The 23,674-nt window shown below is 39.7% G+C and overlaps 1 non-coding gene across 1 annotated transcript; it reads left to right on the plus strand.

Annotated features, from left to right (window-relative positions):
- The first annotated feature begins 1,999 nt into the window (after positions 1 to 1,999).
- On the plus strand, positions 2,000 to 2,072 carry TRNAC-ACA (transfer RNA cysteine (anticodon ACA)). Its single transcript has one exon. It is a non-coding gene; the product is annotated as a tRNA-Cys (tRNA).
- Positions 2,073 to 23,674: the final 21,602 nt, after the last annotated feature.

Genomic DNA, 23,674 nt, shown 5'->3' on the forward strand with positions numbered 1-23,674 from the left:
TGCGCCTCTGATGGATTGGATTAATTTTAGGCTGATAATTATTACAGGTGTCAGCACACAGAAGAGATGAAAGTATAGCTGCTTGCTGTAGAGAACATCAAGCCCAAGGCACTCAAATAAATACTTATACCACGTGGAAAGGGGATGGTGAGGGGTCAAGGTGGAAGACAGAAATCATCCAATAACCCAGGTGACTTGATTTTGCCTGCTCTGAGCTTACCTGGTGATTTCAAAACAGCAAAGCAAAAAGGTGAGTAAGAGGAGGAAAATAAGCTCTGTGCAGTCATGTAGGTCCACACAGGCCTGGTTATGGGAAGTGGGTTTTGTCTTCGGGGAAAGAGGAGGGTGTGAGATGTGGTCCTGGGCCTTGCAAACAGCAGCAGAGCCACAGGCTGGCAGCACAGTCCTTACACGTAGGCAGGGAGGGGCCGACTGAACCTCCAGCTCCCATCGGCTCTGCATACGTTGCTGGCAGTGTTTTCACTCCATTCTGTTTAAAGAGGGGGCATTTTGACCAGACCTCACAAGTAAAAAATTCAAATCTTCTAAATTTGTAAAAGTGTGTCTACTCAAGTCTTATTATAAAACTGTACTAATCAAGACAATGCGGTATGAGTGGAAACAATGAAAAAAAAAAAACTATCCCTGAAAAAACATATAGATTCAATAAATATACTCAGACATGTATAGATGGGAGAAGGCAATGGCACCCCACTCAAGTACTCTTGCCTGGAAAATCCCATGGACGGAGGAGCCTGGTAGGCTGCAGTCCATGGGGTCACTGAGAGTTGGACACGACTCCGTGACTTCACTTTCACTTTTCACTTTTGTGCATTGGGGAAGGAAATGGCAACCCACTCCAGTGTTCTTGCCTGGAGAATCCCAGGGACAGTGGAGCCTGGTGGGCTGCCGTCTATGGGGTCGCACAGAGTCGGACACGACTGAAGCGACTTAGAAGCAGCAGCAGCAGCAGCTCTTATTGTATGTTAACTATATTTCAACAAAGCTGTTTAAAATAATTTTAAAAATTTTGTGGGACAATCAATCCCTGAGATGTAATTCACGCCTGCCTGTGTGCTCCCTTCCCCAGCCCCACTCAACCTCACAGATAGACTGAAGAACTCTGTCAAAATTTAAAACCCCTCTGATTCCATGTGGTTCTGCCCAGGGAGGCACTTCGACTATGCAATATCATCCTGATATCTTGCTGACAGACTGCAGAAGGGATTACAGACAAAGTAACTGCTGTCACAATTACAACTCATAAATAATAGCCAGTAGCTTATGCTCGCTCAAGAAAGAGATGCTGCTATTTTTCATTTCTTCAGAGTTCTAGCTAATGCAATAAGCCTTAAAAAGTAAAGAAGCTATGTAAATATTGGAAGAGTAATATTACCCTGATTTGCAAATGATATGATCATTTCCTAGAAAAACATCAGGCAGAATTAAAAGTAAATTAGTGGATTTCAGGTAAAATAATTTAGTAAGGTACTGGTTACCAGGACAAATATTTTAAAAATCAATTCATTTACTAGTAGAAACCAGATAGAAATGAAAATGGGGAAAAAAAAAATCACATATGCATCCCATTAACAATAGAGAAAAGCTATAAAATATACAGGGGAAAATTTAACAAAGAAATGTAAGATTTATTTGAGAGAGAGCTATAAATTTCATTGAGCAACATAAAACAAGACCTGAATATAGAGATATACCATGCTCCTGGAGAGAAAGTCATAATGTAATAAAAATGTTAATCCTTTTCAAATAAACATATCAATTTCATATAATTTCAATCAGAAACAAAACCAGCTTTCTTTTAAAATTTAAAATAATTTAAGAATGTATAGGGGAAATGTCTATTTAGTTCTTTGGCCCATTTTTTGATTGGGTCGTTTATTTTTTTGGAATTGAGCTGCAGGAGTTGCTTGTATATTTTTGAGATTAGTTGTTTGTCTGTTGCTTCATTTGCTATTATTTTCTCCCTTATTATTAGGCTTCCCTGGTGGCTCAGATGGTAAAGTGTCTGCCTACAATGCAGGTAGACCCAGGTTCGATCCCTGGGTTGGGAAGATCCTCTGGAGAAGGAAATGGCACCCCACTCCACTACTCTTGCCTGGAAAATCCCATGGACAGATGGAGCCTGGTAGGCTACAATCTGTGGGATCACAAAGAGTCAGACACGACTGAGTAATTTTACTTTTCTCCCATTCTGAAGGCTGTCTGTTCACCTTATACTTTCCTTTGTTGTGCAGAAGCTTTTAAGTTTAATTAGGTCCCATTTGTTTATTTTTGCTTTTATTTCCAATATTCTGGGAGGTGGGTCATAGAGGATCCTGCTGTGATTTATGTCGGAGAGTGTTTTGCCTATGTTATCCTCTAGGAGTTTTATAGTTTCTGGTCTTACATTTAGATCTTTAATCCATTTTGAGTTTATTTTTGTGTATGGTGTTAGAAAGTGTTCTAGTTTCATTCTTTTACAAGTGGTTGACCAGTTTTCCCAGCACCACTTGTTAAAGAGATTATCTTTAGTCCATTGTATATACTTGCTTCCTTTGTCAAAGATAAGGTGTCCATACAGATGGCTAACAAACACATGAAAAGATGCTCAACATCACTCATTATCAGAGAAATGCAAATCAAAACCACAATGAGGTACCATTTCACGCCAGTCAGAATGGCTGTGATCCAAAAGTCTATAAGCCATAAATTCTGGAGAGGGTGTGGAGAAAAGGGAACCCTCTTACACTGTTGGTGGGAATGCAAACTAGTATAGCCACTATGGAGAACAGTGTGGAGACACGGGGATGATCCAGAGAGATGATATGGGGTGGGAGGTGGGAGGGGGGTTCAGGATTGGGAATTCATGTACACCTGCGGTGGATTCATGTCAATGTATGGCAAAACCATAACAGTATTGTAAAATAAAATAAAGTAAAAATAAAAATTAAAAAAAAATCCCTGGAAATAGAACTGCCTTATGACACAGCAATCCCACTGCTGGGCATACACACCGAGGAAACCAGAATTGAAGAGACATGTGTACCCCAATGTTCATCACAGCACTGTTTACAATAGCCAGGACATGGAAGCAACCTAGATGTCCATCAGCAGGTGAATGGATAAGAAAGCTGTGGTACATATACACAATGGAGTATTACTCAGCCATTAAAAAGAATTCATTTGAATCAGTTCTAACGAGGTGGATGAAACTGGAGCCTATTATACAGAGTGAAGTAAGCCAGAAAGAAAAACACCAATACAGTATACTAACGTATATATATGGAATTTAGAAAGATGGTAACGATAACCCTGTATGCGAGACAGCAAAATAGACAGATGTATAGAACAATCTTTTGGACTCTGTGGGAGAGGAAGAGGGTGGGATGATTTGGGAGAATGGCATTGAAACATGTATAATGTCATATATGAAACGAATCACCAGGCCAGGTTCGATGCATGATACTGGATGCTTGGGGCTGGTGCACTGGGATGACCCAGAGGGATGGTATGGGGAGGGAGAAGGGGGGGGTTCAGGATGCAGAACACGTGTATACCTGTGGTGGATTCATGTTGATACATGGCAAAACCAATACAATATTGTAAAGTAATTAACCTCCAATTAAAATAAATAAATTTATATTTTAAAAAAAAAGAATGTATAGGAGCTTCCCAGGTGGCACTAGTGGTAAGAACCTGCCTGCCAATGCAGGAGACATAAGAAACAAGGGTTCGATCACTGGGTTGGGAAGATCCCCTGGAGAAGGACATGGCAACCCACTCCAGTATTCTTGTCCGGAGAATCCCATGGATGGAGGAGCCTGGCATACTGCAGACTGTGGGGTCGCAAAGAGTTGGACATGCAACAAGAATGAATTTAATAAAAGAAAGTATGCAATTTGCCAAGAATGTTTTTGAGAAGGTAGTAAATAAGGAGAGATGTGTCCTCCCTATTATTAAAAATTACTGTAATCCAGAATCTTCTTCTCAGGGTTTGCTTCTGGGGAACCCAACATGACACAGTTAGGAACAGTCTGTCCCTCAACCATATTTTAATGGGGATGCCAGAATTCAATTTCAAGACTGGCTTTTGTACAGATAAGAGAGCATGAAAGGAAAGTGACTTTAAGCTTTTTAAAGCTATATGTCATTGGCCAACTGGGTCTCAGATGGGCTATGGACCCAGGAAGCAGTCCTCATGATCCCTTTCCCATTGTCTTTTACCTGGGCTCTGCTTTTTAAACATTTGCCTTTGTGACCTGGTCCTCTTTCTTGGCTGGATCACTTGGCTTGTTTCTCATCCAGCACAGCTCCTCCCCATTTTGTTTGTAATTCTGTGAGCTGGCACCCCTCCTGGTGCTTTGTTCTAGCTTGGCTACCTTTACGTCCCACTTGGTTCTGGCCCAAGATCCACCACTTTTTCTCCCTTGCCCCATTCCTACAGGCAGTTCCAAAATTCTAGATTTAGTCACAGACTCATTCACAATCTTCCTCCTCCTTCCCTGGAGAAAACTGCTTCCAGTGGCTTCTGACAAGTGGCTAGACTTTGAGTGATTTGGAGTCTGGGGCCATGTCTTATTTAGCTGTCAGGCACTGGTACTGTTAGTACCACTATAGTTGTATTACCTTGTTAGTACCACGGTCTAAGTGGCTTAAACAACAGAAATTTATTTCCTCATGTTTCTGAAAGGTAGAGGTCCAAGATCAAGCAGTCAGCAGGTGTGGTTTCTTCTGAGGGCTTCTCTCCTAGGCTTATAGATGGCCATCTTCTTCTGTGTCTTCACATGGTCTTTCCTCTGTACATGTCAGTGTCCTCATCTTAAAGGGACACCAGTCATACTGGACTATGGCTAACCCCAATGATCTCATTGAACCTTAATTACCTCTTCAAAGATGCTATCTTCAAGTAGTTCCATTCATAGTTTTTTTTTTTTTAGTTTTTTATTTTTTAAATTTTAATATCTTTAATTCTTACATGCGTTCCCAAACATGAACCCCCCTCCCACCTCCCTCCCCATAACATCTCTCTGGGTCATCCCCATGCACCAGCCCCAAGCATGCTGCATCCTGCGTCAGACATAGACTGGCGATTCAATTCTTACATGATAGTATACATGTTAGAATGTCATTCTTCCAAATCATCCCACCCTCTCCCTCTCCCTCTGAGTCCAAAGGTCCATTATACACATCTGTGTCTCTTTCCCTGTCTTGCATACAGGGTCGTCATTGCCATCTTCCTAAATTCCATATATATGTGTTAGTATACTGTATTGGTGTTTTTCTTTCCGGCTTACTTCACTCTGTATAATCGGCTCCAGTTTCATCCATCTCATCAGAACTGATTCAAATGAATTCTTTTTTACGGCTGAGTAATACTCCATTGTGTATATGTACCACAGCTTGCTTATCCATTCATCTGCTGATGGACATCTAGGTTGTTTCCATGTCCTGGCTATTATAAACAGTGCTGCGATGAACATTGGGGTACATGTGTCTCTTTCAATTCTGGTTTCCTCGGTGTGTATGCCCAGAAGTGGGATTGCTGGGTCATAAGGTAGTTCTATTTGCAATTTTTTAAGGAATCTCCACACATAGTTTTTTCAGTGATGCTTACTGTCTAGCCAGTAGAGAGTGATAGGGTGGTAAGAGAGGAGTTCAGTGAATGACCTGCTGACTTAAGGAGTTGACAGGAATGTTCTGATTCCTGGAATCCTCTGGAAAGAAAAGGATTCCAAGCACATGCCTCCTGAAGGAGCTTCTCCATCACTCCATTTGCTGAATGATTAGCATCTCTTTCCAGAGGGTACCACAATCAGGGTATGACACTACTGAAGTCCAAGCTATCTAGCATGTCAGCATGTCCTTGTGTATTATGTGTCTCCCAGGAAATGCTTGCAACTGACTTACATGGAAATAGCATTCTCCCTCTTGCTCAATTCCTGGATACAACCCTTTCCTTCTCTTCTGTGGCTGCGACTCATCTACTTTCAGTATTATCTGCAGTGCCAACAGCCAGCATTCTGCAAGGTGGCAGCATGGGGGCAATGGACCCATCTCTAATCTGGGCTTTGTTCTACTCCATTCTGCCACTGAACTTGAAAACACGGATTCTGGACACTGGCTGTGTGTGAAAACCACCTGGGGGGAGGCTTTTTAAAAAACCATCAGTGTGATTCAATATCCACAAATCAATCAACACCCTACACTACATTAACAAAATGAAGAAAAAATCACTTGATCATCTCAATAGATGCAGAAAAGGCATTTGACAGAATTCAACATCCATTTATGATTAAAACTGACCAAAAAGTGAGTATAAAGGGAACATACCTCAACCTAATATAGGCCATATATGACAAACCCACAAGTAACATAATACTCGATTGTGAAAAGCTGAAAGCTTTTCCTCTAAGATCAGGGACAAGACAAAAATATCCACTATTGCCACTTTTCTTCAACATAGTATTGGAGGACCTAGCCATAGCAATCAGACCAAGCAGAGAGAGAGAGAAAAAAAAAAAAAAGAAAAGGCATCCAAATAGGAAAGGAAGAAGCAAAATTGCCACTATCTGCAGATGACATTATACTATATACAGAGAATCCTAAAGACTCCACCAAAAAGCTGTTAGAATAAATGAATTCAGTAAATTTACAGGATACAAAATCAATATATAGAAACCTGTTGCATATCTATACACTAATAGCAAACTATCAGAAATTAAGAAAGCAATATCATTTATGATTATATCAAAAAGAATAAAATAGCTAATAACTAGGAATAAGATATTTGCAAATGATATGTCCGATAAGGATTCAATATCCAAAATATACAGAGAACTCATACAACTCAAAATCAAAACCCCAAACAATTCAATTAAATATGGGCAGAGGACCTGAATAAACATTTATCCAAGGAAGACATACAGAGAATCAACAGACACGTGAAAAGAATCTCAACATCACTAAATCATCAAGGAAATACAAATCAAAATCACAAAGAGATATCACCTCACATCTGTCAGAATGGGTCTTATCAAAAGATAAGAAATAACAAGAGATGGAGAGGGTGTGAAGAAAAGGGAACCCTCATGTACTGTCTCTGGGAATGTAAACTGGTATAGCTATTAATACTATGGAATCATAATACTATAGAAAACAGTATGATAGTCCCTCGAAAAATTAAACATAGAACTACCACACAATCTGGCAGTTCCACTTCTGGGTATTTATCTGAAGAAAATGAAAACTAACTGTAATTCAAAAAGATAAATGCGCCCCTATGTTCATAGCAGCACTGTTCACAATAGCCAAGACATGGGAACAACCTAAATGCCCATCGACAGAGGAATGGATACAGATGTGGTACATATTCAATGGACTACTAATTGGCCATAAATAATAATGAAATAATGTCATTTGCAGCAACATGGATGGACCTAGAGGGTATTATGCTAAGTGAAATAACTTGGATATACACAGACAAATACCATATGATTTCACTTACATGTGGAATCTAAAAAACAAATAAAACAAAATAGGAAAAGACTCAGATACAGAGAACAAACTGGTGGTTGCCAGAGGTGAAGGGGTCAGGGGTTGAGCAGATTAGGTGAAGAGGATTTAGAGGTACAAAGTTTCAGTTACAAAATAAGTCACAAGGATGTAATTTATAGCAAAAGGAATACAGTCAATAATACTATAATAACTTTGTATGGTGACAGATGATTAGTAGACTTACTGTGATCAATTCATAACGTATTTAAATGTTAAGACACGGTGTACACCTGAAACTAATATAATATCATATATGGACTGCAGGTGAAGGAAAGTGAAGTCGCTCAGTCGTGTCCGACTCTTTGTGACCCCGTGGACTGTAGCCTACCATGCTCCTCCGTCCAGGAGATTCTCCAGGAAAGAATACTGGAGTGGGTTGCCATTTCCTTCTCCAGGGGATCTTCCTGACCCAGGGATTGAACCCAGGTCTCCCACATTGGAGGCAGACGCTTTAACCTCTGAGCAACCAGGGAAGCCCAATGTGGACTATACCTGAACCAAATTTTAAAAAATAACAATAAAAGTCATCAATGTCAGGCTACATCCCTGATCACTCAGGTTGGCTTTAGAGGTGGGGCACAGACACCCCTATTTTCTAAAGCTCTCAGAGAGATTTCATGTGCAGCAGAGTGGAGAATCATCACTTTGATCTGAATCTCACTTTCCTCATCTGTAGAAAAAGATGTTGGAATCTGATGACTCCCAACACAGTGTGCTATGAGCTACAATCCTAAATTCTATTTCAAAATTACTAGGGCACATCCCCCTCCAATATTTCTTCCACTGATATAGCTACTAAGATTTTCTTCCCTATGGCATGATTACAACATCACTGATGTCTCTCTCACTATTTAAGGTTTGGTAGAAAGTGAAGTGATTTTCCCCTCTAAAGAAACTAAAAGTGAAGGGGCAAAAATATAACTCTGTGTTTACTGAATGGGAAGAAAACTACTATGATCTCTCACACGCTAGCTGAACTTGAACACTCTATGGTGTGAAGTTCAATGCCATTTCATGTCTCTAATCGCATCCCTTGAGCACAGAGGTCTGAGTAGCATCACTGCAGCTGGAGAGAGCAAGAAACACTCAGAAATGAGCCAAATCAGTTTTTTGTTTTTTGAAAAAGAACATGTCTGGGACTGAAAAAAATAGTTCAGATCAGAATCTACCAAGTAAGTCTAGAATAGATACGAGTAGGCAGATGAGCAGAGCAGAGGCCACAAGGTTCTCCCCGCAGGCCAAACGCTGAGCACTTTGGTGGAGTTATCAAATAAGATGCTAAAATTCCATGCTCGAATTACTTAACAAAATCCTCCTTGGATGATATGTAGCAGGTCTTCTTAAGGTGAAACTAAATGGTGAGAATAATTTAGATATACTGATCAACAGTGGTCTGAAGAGACTCTTTCTAACTATTTGATAAATGGATTTTAAAAAAATTATCCCCTGCTAATCTGATAGGTCCAAGCACTCAGGTCATGGACTGCATGGGGATAAAATCTGTGGTTGACCTCTACCAGCCAGGATACAGTGTTTTCCAAAATTGTTAGTAGTGAAGAGAAAAGCTGATGGAATGAAGCTCTGACAAAAGTCTGAATGTGGGTCTAAGATCTTCCAGAATGTATGAGAAGCTTAACAGACTGATTAGGAAAATAGCCAGCAATTATTGCAATTTGCATGGACAGCAAGTGGCACTCAGTGACATCTTCAATGATTTCATGTGATCAGACCCCAGAGGGGAAAATAAAATCAAGGCTAGATAGAGGGTTTTGCCCACGACAGACAGAAGCAAGCAGATAGAATGCATCTACCTGAGTAAGAATCAGAAAGCTTGGGGTCAGAAGGTAGAATTGAGGAAGCTAGGCTCAAAGACTGGGCTCCAAAGGTTGAAGGACTCTGTGAGACTCTAAAGTGAGATAGAAACTTACCCAGGATTCTAGCAACAAAACCAGAGTGGTTGGTAAAGAAACATCCAGGCATCAGGGGCTTTCTGATAGGGTGACCAACTGTCCTGGTTTGTCTTGGACTTTCTCAGTTTTAGCACTGAGTCCTACACCCAGGGCAATCTCACAGACTGAGGATAATGGGGACAGTAGAGTACCCTACAGCTGTATAATACTGAGCCAAGACCAGTGGTTTTCTGAATAAAAGGAGGCCTATTTTACTGAAGATGTAAAACGACACTGCTGATTTCAAGTCAAATGCCATAGAAGGGCTAGGGAATCAAGAATGCTCCTTACAGCTACCATACCAGACCATGGGGCCTTTTAAACGTCCTTTCATTTCTTTGGATTTCAGTTTCTTTATCAGCAAAACGATTACTTGGCTTTCAATCATTTTTATTTTCCTCTTTGAAGAGCACCAGAATCATTTCTTCAAATGAAATCTTAGCCAGAAAGGAATATATCCAGGAGCTAATACAGAGCCACTGAGTTGAAGTCAGGTTGGGGACCTACAACCCTGACCACTTTGCTCTACACTCAACCTTACCCCCTTCTGCACCAGACAGCCCCTGAGACATCTGTGTGGAACCTATACTGCTCTTAAGAACAGACCTTTAAAACCACCAACTGGATGAGCATCAGGTTCTCTCTGGGTCAGAAATTCCATGATACCTTGGCCATCTGCAACATTATCACTGTTTTTCAGAACTGGATTAGCTGCCTCTCTTTTTCAGATTCCTGGCCTCAATATCTCTGTCTCTCCAACACACACACTAGTCAGAACACAGTCAAGGAATCAGCTCAATTGGGCTTTGCTTATTCTCCAAGTCAAATAATGTACAGAAAAGATCATGTCTGGATTGCAGGAATATGGGCAACTGATTGCTTGTGGTGTGCCTGTATGTGTGCATGTGTGAGAGTGCCTTTCTATATTTTCTATAATTTGAATGTAATACTTATCTCTGGGGCTCGGACATGCTCTCGCCTGGGCTATTACATTTGACCTACAATCTCCCCCTGCTCAGAGACTTTTTCCTTGGCCCCTCCCCTTTGTCTTACGTCCCTACTTTGACAACGCACTTTCCTACTTTAGCTTGCAATGTGAGTTTCTATTATTAGCTTCGATGTCCCCTGCTTTCAGGGGACCGATCCAGCCCTAAGACACCACACTTTGTTTCCAGCGGGTATCTCCAGGTGCTAATAACCTGGTGAAGTCCTCTTGTTTACCTAAAAATAGCTTAGTAGTCACTCCCAGCCATAGCAGGTGACCTACTCCCAGTTCTGTTGTGTTTTACTGTAAAGAGGATGTTCTGATGAAGAAGAGACAAGTTCTTCAATTTGTTGACTCTAAATAGTATACTATTTGGTGTCCCTGAGGATAAAGACCCTCCAATTGAACCTCTAACGGTGCCAAAGGATGTGTTCTTCCCTCTGCCATGTAAACTGTTATGGATAGATGTTGATGACCTTATTGCCTTAAAAGAATCAGGACCACTGAGTTATAGTGAGATCCAGATAGTACATTGGAAGGTGGTAGAATAATCAGGTGACAGCTGTTAATAAGTTTTTTTTTACTGGGGTAGCTGCTTATGTGGAACATTCCATAACCTGGCAGCCAACTCAGTTTCAACCATTCTTATCTTCAGTTACCTAGTACCTGACTCATGTCTGACCTGGTTCTCCTGGTTTTTTGCTTCCAGTATTATAAGTAACAATAGTTTATTATAAGTAATAATAATTAATTATTATAAGTAATAATTTATTATTACAAATTTGCTTCCAATTTATGACCTTGGCCTATTGGATCCAGTCCTTCTTGGTGTCATTATCTGTCAATAACCGTTGCATATTACAAACTATCCAACCCTGCGCCATGCTGATCCTTAAGGAAAGATGGTGGTGGACAGATGTGACTCAGGAAGAAATATTTCACCAATGATTGATTTTGAGACTTTCAGCCTATAACCTAAACTCTAAACCTCATTTTTCCATATACAAAACAGAAAAGAAGAACTGCCTCACAGGATTGTTGTGAAGACTACATTTTGATATTTATCAAATATTTGGCATAATGCCTACCCATTGAAAGGTGCTGTCTATTATACAGAACAGGGCTAATGAAACTGTGATTTATGGACCAGGGCTAGTTTTTTCATTGCTGGTCTGTGATGGAAAAAGGAGTACAAAAATTGAGAGTTACCATTCAGAAACTTTTAGACTAGAAAATTCCTTTTTAAAAATGATTCAATTTCCAAGTATACTTAGAGAAGCCCTGATATAAATGAGACCTCAGTTGAAGAAATATCTGATGTAGAGTTTCGCATACTGCTGGCCAATTACCTTCATGGTATTGTTGTTCCTTGAAAGTCCTCCTGTAACACCATTACATTTGAGAAGAACTTTTTTCCCTTTTCTGTTCATTTGTTGGTGTCTGTTAAAAAAACACAAATGAACGTTAGCATTTGTTCAAAACATAACTCGGAAAATCTGTTTCAAAGCATGCAGGATGCATTCCAAGGCCGATTGGCATTTCTGATTTGTGTTACCTATGCCATTTCCCAAAGCTGTCAGGGGATAATTAAAAGTCAGAGGGGAAATTTAATTCTCTTCATATTAAGGTATAGTGGCTGTAGTAGAGAGAAAGCATTAACATTTCCAGGGCAGGAGGAGAGGAGAGCTTGATTAAATCCAAAGCAAACAATCAATCCTAGGCGTATGCTGTGGTCACTTTATCCATTGGCTTCAGGACAAGAGCAGCATTCGGAGCGCAGTCTTTTTCAAGGCATTGGCACCAGGCCATTCCTGAAGCACAGTCATTATGGAGACATTTAATTAGTGCATTTTGCATGATTGCCTATGGCCACAGGCAGGGCAATGTGCCATCTAGCCCTTTTTAGGGTCAACTGATGGCTGGAGAGGGGGCCAGCCTCCAAAGTCATGGTAAATTTGGTGAGGTTAGGGACTCCATATTACTTCCATTTTTTAAAATATATTCCATGTCCAGAATAGAGCCTGGAACATAGTAGGCACTCAATAAAATATTTGTTGGATGAATATATAACTCCAAGGTCGCCAAAGCTAGAATCCCTCCAGAAATCTGGTTCCACCCACCATGTCTGGTTCGAGTAAATGACTAAACCAGGATTCAAACATAACCATAGAGTTCAAGGCTCATTCTACTATAGCATGCCGCAGAGATGACATCAGAAACAATTGCCATGCCCTCCATAAATGCAGTGGCCCCACAATGCTCCCCCCCCAGACTCCACAGGACTGAGTTACCCCTTACTGCTCTCACTCTTCCCTAAAGAGGGGTATATAGTGGTGCCTCTTAAGCTTATTACCATGAGAATAGAATTGGACCCTTCTCCTACGGGCAAATAGGTCCTCCCTCTTTCATCCTCTACAGAATGTGTGCTGGCCATGTCTTGAAGAATATAAGCTGGCTCTCAGGAGTACGAAAGGAGACATTACTGCAATAGATTGAAGTATAAAGCCAAAGTGGAATCTGGTGCTAAAAATCCATTCCAGTCTCATCTTTATCCTCCCTGCCTCATGCACTATATGACCCTTGAGCATCTTTCACTTAGAATTTTTAAAAATACAGTAAGAGAACTAACAACAGTGTTTAGTTTAAGTAAACATGAAAGCACTTTCCAAGTAAGTTGACCTCCTTTCTTTGATCAGCCAAAAAGAATGTTTAAGATGAGCTCTATGCTGTACCCTGAAGGTTGAAAATTTCAGACTTTGTTATTCTGAGAGAGCAAAGGACTTGCAGACTCATAAACTCTGAGTCCTTTTGTTTGTCATCAATAATCTAATTTAGTGGCTTTATAAAGGGATGCTGAGGACTTAAAGGGTTAAGAATTGGGTTCAGGAGAAAAATAGGGATGAAAGCATTCGTTAAGATTGGAAGAAAATAAGAAAGGCTAGAAAGGAAAAGCAGCAAATCAAGACAAATCGCCAGTCCAGGTTTGATGCAGGATACAGGATGCTTGGGGTTGGTGCACTGGGATGACCCAGAGGGATGGTATGGGGAGGGAGGACGGAGGGGGGTTCAGGATGGAGAATACGTGTACACCCGTGGAGGATTCATGTTGATGTATGGCAAAACCAATACAATATTGTAAAGTAATTAGCCTCCAATTAAAACAAGTAAATTTAAATTAAGAAAAAAAAGAAATAATGAGCTAAAATTTCAAATCTTGCTCCTAACTAGTGCCTCTTCCTTGACTAAAAGCTATGAAAAGTATAAAGAATGAATTTCTCTGTCATCTTTACATGCAATATGTCTTACGCTTTACTAAATAATTATATATTAATTGAAAATCAAGTGCAAAGTCATAATGCAGCATAGAAAACATGTACTAAAGCTGATAAGGAAGAGCAAGTACCTTGCAAAACAGAGTTCCCAGGAACTCTGTGTGTGTGTGTGTGTGTGTGTGTGTGTGTGTGTGTGTCCTTTCTGTTGATGTACTCTAACTGATATAAATGATACATTTTTCTTCATCTGCAATTTTTACGTTATAATTTTTAAGTTTTTAGTCTTTTTTCTTTTGTTTATCCATATTTTTTTGTTTTGTGCTATAAAAGTTTGGTTTGCAACTTTTCTATCCATTTCTTATTGAGGTATACTTAACATACAACTATATTAACTTCATGTGTCCAACATAATAATTTAATATTTATATTAAATGATCACCACAATAAGTCTAGGTAACATCTGTTACCATACATAGTTACAACATTGTTTTCTTATCATGCGAATTTTTAAGACCACCCTCTTAGCAACTTGCAATACAGTATTATTATTATAATAATATGTAATATACTATTGTTAACTACAGTCACCATGCTGTATATTATATCCCCATAACTTATTTATTTTATAACCGGAAGCTTGTAGCTTTGACCTCCTTCACCCATTGCCTCCTCCCCCTACTTCTGGCAACCACCAATCTATTCTCTGTATTCATGAACTCGTTTTTTTTTTTTTTTTTAAATTCCACATATAAGTGAGATCATATGGTATTTGTCTTTCTCTGTCTGACATTTCACGTAGCATAATGCCTTCAAGGTCCATCCCTATTGCTGCAAATGGTAAAATTTCATTCTTCTTTATGCCTGAATAATATTCCATTGTATATTTTCTATCCATTTTCAATTGAGATATAATTCACACATCATAAAATTCACTCTTTTGATATACACAATTAAATGGCCTTAGCATATCTGCAAAGTTTTGCAACTATCACCACTATCCAACTCAAGAATATTCTTTGGAGAAGGCAATGGCACCTCACTCACCAAAGCCCCATAGGCATTAGCAATCACTCCCCATTTTCCTCTCTCCTAAGTTGCTGGGAAACACTCATCTATTTTCTATCTCTTTGAATTTGGCTTCAATAAAAAAAAAAAAAAGCCACTAGCAAACTTCTGCTCAGCTTGGAGGGGGCTGATGGAATAAATATTCCAACTCTTTCCTTCCCAACTCTGATCTCCTGCTGATGCCTATTGGCTTAAATCACCTGGAAACCAGTTGTCAATAAAACCTAATTTGTGTAGCCCATTGTCAACAGTCTCCAGAAGCTGGAGGGACAAAAGAGAGTGCCCAATGGCCCTATAGATTTTTGATGAGGAAATACTAGGAAGAGAATGGATTGCCAGATGGAACTGGAAAGTAGGTGTATGAAATCCTGGTGCAAAAAGCTATGACTCCATGGTGAAAGGACATGGAATCAAGGGGTCTTAAGTTCACATTAAGATTGCTTTCAATGTCTTTATATATTAAATAATAAAAGATTAATCATGGCAGCCTTTCATTTCAATTTTTAAGTGGCTTCTGGAGACCAAATAAAATGATTTATCATCCATTATTCACGTTTTATTTTCATTTTTATCCATATCAATGTGACTTTGTATACATGACACTGACAATTGCATTTACCCTTTCTTTATGGTAACCTATAAATAAACAGAAAAGCTTATTTTCTAAATATATGATGGGAGCCTGTGCAACTAGATTTATCTAGTATTTACTTAAAAACTGATTTAGTTTTACAATATAATTTGGCCTTATCTTGAAAGCACTGCATTCCATAACAAAAATAGTTTTCCTTAAAAGGAGAAAGAAAAATGGTTACTCAATTGTTTCCATCTCTTTAGTTGATTACATTTCTTGGTGTGCTGGTCAAGAAGCAAACACAACTCAGTATTTTCCACAGAGTCAGTCTTATGATTACATTAAATTATCTCTAGCTCTCTTCACAAATTTTTCTCTGACAAGAAACCCTTTCCTTTGTGTCAATTTAATTCTCCCCTCATTCATATTTAGCAACTGATCCAAGTCATTTGGCATGATTATTCAACATGCTTTTATTATTAAAGTTAGGGGCTTTAAAGTTGAATTAGGTTTTCTTTCCAGAAGCTCATATGATAATTTCCCATCTGAAAAATAACAGGATCTTGCTTTCTTCACCTACAAATATTTTGGATACACTATCCATCATCAATGAAAAATATCTTTTTTCCCCTGCTTTCCTAAACTCATGTGAAACACTGAATACAAATTATAATCCTCTCCTTGTGCTCAGTTGCTCAGTCATCCCACTCTTTGAGATCTCATGTACTGTAGCCAGCCGGGCTCCTCTGTCCATGGGATTCTCCAGGCAAGAATACTGGAGTGGGTTGCCATTTCCTTCTCCAGGGGATTTTCCCCTGACAGAGGGGTTGAACTCACATCTCCTGCATCTCCTGCATTGGCAGGCAGATTCTTTACTACTGAGCCACATGGGAAGGCCACTATCCTCTCCTCAGAATTAAGTACATTATTAAGTAAACTATTATATATAAATGACCTCATGTGACTGTGATAGTGGAAGCATTTATTCAAGAATAACAATAGCTTACATTGCTGGAGTCCTCAGTTTATATGGCCTACTAACCCAAACAGGGGTGGTAGACAAGGAAGGTGATACATCTCCTATTTTATTGAATGGAAAATGGAGTGCAGAGTAATTTTTCTATGATTTTAGAGCTAGTAAGCAGGAACTAGAATTTGGATATCCATCTTCTCAATTCTTAATATCATGTGCCATAAATGTACAAGCCTGGAGGGAAATAAGTGTTATGACTGACCCACATGTTTTTTTGGAGGTTCTCTTAATGGAGATTCCATCCATTTTTTCCATCCAATTTACCAGGATTTCCCATCATTTATGTATCCTAGATCCATCCATGGCTACTATGACTGTCCAAACACAGAGATAAACCATCTCTGGCATATTTTAGACAACAGACTTTATATTCTTGAGGGCAAGAATTACATCATCCTTTAACATTCTTATATGAAGTGAACTAATTCCAGCATCTTGGTCGCTGAGAACCTGGAGTTAAGTGGTGGAGTGGGGTGAGAGGAGGAAGAGAGGGAAAAGGGAAGGAGGAGGAGGAGAAGAGAAACTTTTGATGAATATGTTGAATACATTAATCCTATTTAACTTTCTTTCCCCTAGCATTTAATAACTTGTCAGGATGCCCCTCTGACTTTCTACTTCCTTTGTTAACTCTGCTCGTCTTCATCTTAATTTTTCTTTCTGTTCTATTCCAGTGGGGTGTCATAGTATAGCTTTAATCCAGATGATATGCGTACTATTCCTGGCTCTCTATAGTAAGATTTTTTTTCACCTTGAAACTTACTTTTGTCTCAAATTGACATTTGTTGTTGTTGTTGTTCAGTCACTAAGTCGTGTCTGATTCTCTGTGACCCCATGGACTGCAGCATCCCAGGCTATCATGTCCTTCACTATCTCCTGGAGTTTGTGAAAATTCATGTCCCTTGAGTCAGTGATACTATCAAACCATCCCATCCTCTGTCACCCCCTGTTCCTCCTGCCTTCAATCTTTCCCAGGATCAGGGTCTTTTTTGTTGAGTCAGTTCTTCACGTCAGGTGGCCAAAGGATTAGAACTTCAGCATCAGTCCTTCCAATGAATGTTCAGGGTTGATTTCCTTTTGGAGTGACTGGTTTGATCTTCTTGCTGTCTAAGGGACTCTCAAGAGTCTTCTCCAGCACCACAACTTGAAAGCATCAATTCTTCAGCGCTCTTTAGCCTTCTTTATGATCCAACTCTCACATCCGTACTGGAACAACAATAGCTTTCATTATATGGACCTTTGTTGGCCAAGTGATGTATGGCCTAGAGGTTTTCCCTACTTTCTTCAATTTAGGTCTGAATTTTGCAATAAGGAGTTCATGATCTGAGCCACAGTCAGCTCCTGGTGTTGTTTTTGCTGACTGCATAGAGCATCTCCATCTTTAGCTGCAATGAATATAATCAGATTTCGGTATGACCATCTGGTGATGTCCATGTGTAGAGTCGTCTGGGTGTTTGTTATGACCAGTGTGTTCTCTTGACAAAACTCTGTTAGCTGTTGCCCTGCTTCATTTTGTACTCCAAGGCCAAACCTGCCTCTTACTCCAGGTGCCTCTTGACTTCCTACTTTTGCATTCCAATCGCCTATGATGAAAAGATAATCACTCAGTCATATATGACTCTTTGCGATCCCACAGACTGTAGCCTGCCCGGTTCCTCTGTCCATGGAATTCTCCAGGCAAGAGTACTGGAGTGGGTTGCCATTTCCTTCTCCAGAGGATCTTCCCTACCCAGGGATCAAACCCAGGTCTCCTGAATTGCAGGCAGATTCTTTACCAATTGAGCCACTGGGAAATCCCATCTATGATGAAAAAGGACATCTTTTTTGGTGTTAGTTCTAGGTCATGTAGGTCTTGATAAAACTGGTACTGATATTATTTATTCATATTTACCAATCTATATAGCAATTTCTATGTTCACTACTTTTACTTGTATCTTATACCTTCCTTCTGCAGTCATTTTCTTTTTTTTTTTTTTGAAATACTATGTACCTCTAAATTTTACTTCTCCTTTATCTCTTTTTTAAACACACACACACACACACACACACACACAGACACACACATTTGGCTGACTGGGTCTTCAGTACAGTTCAGTTTGTTGCATCAGTCGTGTCTGACTCCTTGTGACCCCATGGACTGCAGCACGCCAGGCTTCCCTGTCCATCACCAACTCCTGGAGCTTGCTCAAACTCATGTCCATCGAGTCGGTGATGCCATCCAACCATCTCATCCTCTGTCGTCCCCTTCTCCTCCCACCTTCAATCCTTCCCAGCATCAGGTAGCCAAAGTATTGGAGTTTCAGCTTCAGCATCAGTCCTTCCAATGAATATTCAGGACTGATTTCCTTGAGGATGAACTGGTTTGATCTACTTGCTGTCCAAGGGACTCTCAAGAGTCTACCAATACCACAGTTCAAGAACATCAGTTCTTCAGTGCTAGCTTTCTTTGTGGTCCAACACTCACATCCATACATGACCACTGGAAAAACCATAGCCTTGACTAGATGGACCTTTGTTGGCAAAGTGATGTCTCTGCTTTTTAATATGCTGTCTTTTTAATATGCATTGCAGGCAGAAGCTGTAACCTCTGAGCCACCAGGGCTTAATATGCTGTCTAGGTTGTCATAACTTTTCTTCCAAGGACAAAGTGTCTTTTAATTTCATGGCTGCAGTCACCATCTGCAGTGATTTTGGAGCCCCCAAAAATAAAGTCTCACACTGTTTCCATTGTTTCCCCATCTATTTCCCATGAAGTGATGGGAATGGCTGGATGCCATGATCATAGCTTTTTGAATGTTGGATTTTAAGCCAATTTTTTCACTCTCCTCTTTCACTTTCATCAAGAGGCTCTTTAGTTCTTCTTCACATTCTGCCATAAGGGTGGTGTCATCTGCATATCTGATATAATTGATATTTCTCCACCAATCTTGATTCCAGCTTGTGCTTCATCCAGCCCAGCACTTCGCTGATGTACTCTGCATAGAAGTTAAATAAGCAGGGTGACAATATACTCCTTTCCCAATTCGGGAACCTGTCTGTTGTTCCATGTCTGGTTTTAACTGTTGCTTCTTGACATGCATACAGATTTCTCAGGAGGTAGGTAAGGTGGTCTGGTATTTCCATCTGTTTAAGAATTTTCCACAGTTTGTTGTGATCCACACAGTCAAAGGGAGAAGGCAACAGCACCCCACTCCAGTACTCTTGCCTGGAAAATCCCATGGACAGAGGAGCCTGGTAGGCTGCAGTCCATGGGGTCTCGACGAGTCAGACACAACTGAGCGACTTCACTTTCACTTTTCACTTTCATGCATTGGAGAAGGAAATGGCAACCCACTCCAGTGTTCTTGCCTGGAGAATCCCAGGGACGGTGGAGCCTGCTGGGCTGCCGTCTATGGGGTCGCACAGAGTCGGACACGACTGAAGTGACTTAGTAGCAGCAGCAGCAGCAGCACATAGTCAAAGGCTTTGGCATAGTCAATAAAGCAGAAGTTTTTCTGGAACTCTTATGCTTTTTCTATAATCCAACAGATGTTGTCAATTTGATCTCTGGTTCCTCTGCCTTTTCTAAATCCAGCTTGAACATCTGGAGGTTCATGGTTCACACACTGTTGAAGCCTGGCTTGGAGAATTTTGAGCACTACTTTGATAGCATTTGACATGAGTGCAATTGTGTGGTAGTTTGAATATCCTTTGGCATTGTCTTTCTTTAGGATTCGAATGAAAATTGACTTTTTCCAGTCCTATGGCTATTGCTGAGTTTTCCCAAATTTGCTGGTATATTGAGTGGAGCTCTTTAACAGCATTGTCTTTTAGGATTTGAAAGAGCTCAACTGGAATTCCATCACCTCCACTAGGTTTGTCTATAGTGATATTTCCTAAGGCCCACTTGATTTTGCATTCCAGAATGTTTGGCTCTAGGTGAGTGATCACAGCATCATAGTTATCTGGGTCATGAAGATCTTTTTTGTATAGTTCTTCTGTGTATTCTTAATATCTTCTGCTTCTATTAGGTCCATACCATTTCTGTTCTTTACTGTGCCCATCTTTGCATGAAGTATTCTCTTGGTATCTCTAATTTTCTTGAAGAGATCTCTAGTCTTTCCCATTCTACTGTTTTCCTTTATTTCTTTGCATTGATCACTGAGGAAGGCTTTCTTATCCCTCCTTGCTATTCTTTGGAACTCAGCATTCAAATGGGTATATCTTTCCTTTTTTTTCTTCTCCTTTAGCTTTTCTTCTTTCCTCAGATATCTCTAAGGCCTCCTCAGACAACCATTTTGCCTTTTTGCATTTCTTTTTCTTGGGGATGATCTTGATCACTGCCTCCTGTATAATGTCATGAAGCTCCATCTATAGTTCTTCAGGCACTCTCTCTATCAGATCTAATCCCTGGAATCTATTTGTTACTTCCACTGTATAATTGTAAGGGATTTGATTTAGGTTATACCTGAAAGTTTTCCCTATTTTCTTCAATTTAAGTCTGAATTTTGCAATAAGGAGTTCATGATCTGAGCCATCCGGTCTTGTTTATGCTGACTGTATAAAGCTTCTCCATTTTGGCTGCAAAGAATACAATCAATCTGATTTCGGTATTGACCATCTGGTAATGTCCATGTGTAGAGACCTCTCTTGTGTTGTTGGAAGAGGGTGTTTGCTATGACTAGTGTGTTCTCTTGGCAAAACTCTGTTAGCCTTTGCCCTGCTTCATTTTGTACTCCAAGGCCAAATTTGCCTGTTATTCCAGGTACCTCTTGACTTCTAACTTTTGCATTCCAGTCCCATATGATGAAAAGGACATCTTTTGGGGGTGTTAGTTCTAGATGTTCTTGTAGGTCTTCATAGAACTGTTCAACTTCACCTTCTTCAGCATTACTGGTTGGGACATAGACTAGGATTACTGTGATATTGTATGGTTTGCCTTGGAAATGAACAGAGATCATTCTGTCATTTTTGATACTGCATCCAAGTACTGCATTTTGGACTCTTATTGACTATAATGGATACTGCATTTCTTCTAAGGGATTCTTGCCCACACTAGTAGATACAATGGTCATCTGAATTAAATTCGCCCATTCGAGTCCACTTTAGTTCACTGATTCCTAAAATGTTGATGTTCACTCTTGCCATCTCCTGTTTGACCACTTCCAATTTACCTTGATACATGAACCTAACATTCCAGGTTCCTATGCAATATTGTTCTTTACAGCATAGGACTTTACTTCCATCACTAGTCATATCTACAACTGGGCGTTGTTTTCGCTTTGGCTCTGTCTCTCAATTCTTCCTGGAGTTATTTCTTCACTCTTCTCCAGTAGCATCCCTAGTAGTGGCTCAGAGGGTAAAGTGGCTGCCTGCAATGCAGGAGACTTGGGTTCGAACCCTGGGTCAGGAAGATCCTCTGGAGAAGGAAATGGCAACCCACTCCAGTACCTTTGCCTGGAAAATCCCATGGATGGAGAAGCCCGGTACACTACAGTCCATGCGGCTGCAAAGAGTCAGACATGACTGAGTGACTTCACTTTCGCTTTTCCTTTCCTTTTCTCCAGTAACATATTGGGTGCCTACTGACCTGGGGAGTTCATCTTTCAGTGTCCTATCTTTTTGCCTTTTCATACTGGTCATGGGGTTCTCAAGGCAAGAATACTGAAGTGGTTTGCCATTCTCTTCTCCAGTGGACCACGTTTTGTCAGAACTCTCCACCATGACCCGTCCATCTTGGGCAGCCCTACAGGGCATGGCTCATGGTTTCATTGAGTTAGACAAGGCTGTAGTCCATGTGATCAGTTTGATTAGTTTTCTGTGATTGTAGTTTTCATTCTGTCTGCCCTCTGTTGGATAAGGATAAGAGGCTTATGGACGTTTCCTGATGCTGGGTCTTAGTTGAGGCATTCAGGAGATTTAGTTGTGACATGTGGAATCTAGTTTCTTGACCTAACCCAGCCCCCCTGAATTGGGAGCCTGGAGTCTTAGCCACTGGACCACCAGGAAAATTCCCATTTCTCTTTTATTCCTTTCTTGACATTTCCATTGTCAGTAAACAGTCTTGGTTTCATTTGGACATATATTTCTTTTACTTTTGTTTTAAAAAGAACTTTGCAGATATATAATTCTAGATTGATAGTTATATTCCCTCAGTATAATGAATAATTAATTTCATTATCTTGTCCTCTTATTGCTGAGAATTCAGCTGTTCATCTAATTGTGATCACTAAGTAATTAAAAAAAATTGATTCCTAACTGATCTCAAGGTCTTTTCTTTGCCTTGAGTATCTTTAGTTTTACTTTCAGTACAATTTATTTAGGTGTCATCATTTTCTCATTTATTCTGCTTGGATTTTATTAGAATTTCTAATTCTGATGATTCAAGTTTTTCATTAATTCTGAAAAATTTTAGTCATCACTTCTTTACTAATCACCACTTCTGAAATCTATTATTTCTTTGAAACTCTTGTCATGTGATAGATCTACTCACTCCATCCTCTATATTTCTTAACCTCTCTTTCATGTTTTCAAATTCTTTGTCTCCTTATGCTATCTTTCCAGATAATATCTTTGGTCTCTCTTGCAGTTCAATAGTAATCTCATATGCTATATCTAATATGATATTTAAATAGCTTATTGATTTGTAAATATAAATTATTACAGTTTTAATTTCTAGGTATTGTATATAGTTCTTCTTGAGCCACTTATTTTTCACTCATCCTTTGCTTCTATAATTGTTAAACAATTGATTAATACATTTATTCTAAGTTTGATAATTTTAATATCTGAAGTGTGTGTGTCTTTATTATTCATTGCTTCTCTTGGCTCTTTTGGAGGCCTTGTTTCATCATATGTACTGTGATTTTTGTTTGCAAAACTTTGAAGTGTGTGTTGAAATGTGTCTCTCCCAAGTGGACTAGCATCATTTCCACCAGAGGTGTTTGAAGCCATCAACTTAGAACAACTTTAAATAAGTTCTTGGTTTGAGGTGTTTGAAGTATATATGTAATATCACAATCCCATATGATGTCTTCCTGTGGTTACAAATTCTCAGATATGTTTTTGTTTTATTTAGAGTCAAGTTTTAGGTAGGCAAATGTTTCTGCATTCTCTCTCCTTTTCTGTGGTTTATACAGAGGGTCTCCAAATAGACCACCCACCTTGTCTAGGATCTAGGCTTTCTCCCTCATTCTATCTCTCCCAACCCACAAGCTGCCATTAAGACTACAGTCATAAATCTTGGTAAATAAAGAGATACACCAG

This window comes from Ovis aries, chromosome X (genome assembly GCF_016772045.2).
Source record: "Ovis aries strain OAR_USU_Benz2616 breed Rambouillet chromosome X, ARS-UI_Ramb_v3.0, whole genome shotgun sequence".
Lineage (NCBI taxonomy): Eukaryota > Metazoa > Chordata > Mammalia > Artiodactyla > Bovidae > Ovis > Ovis aries.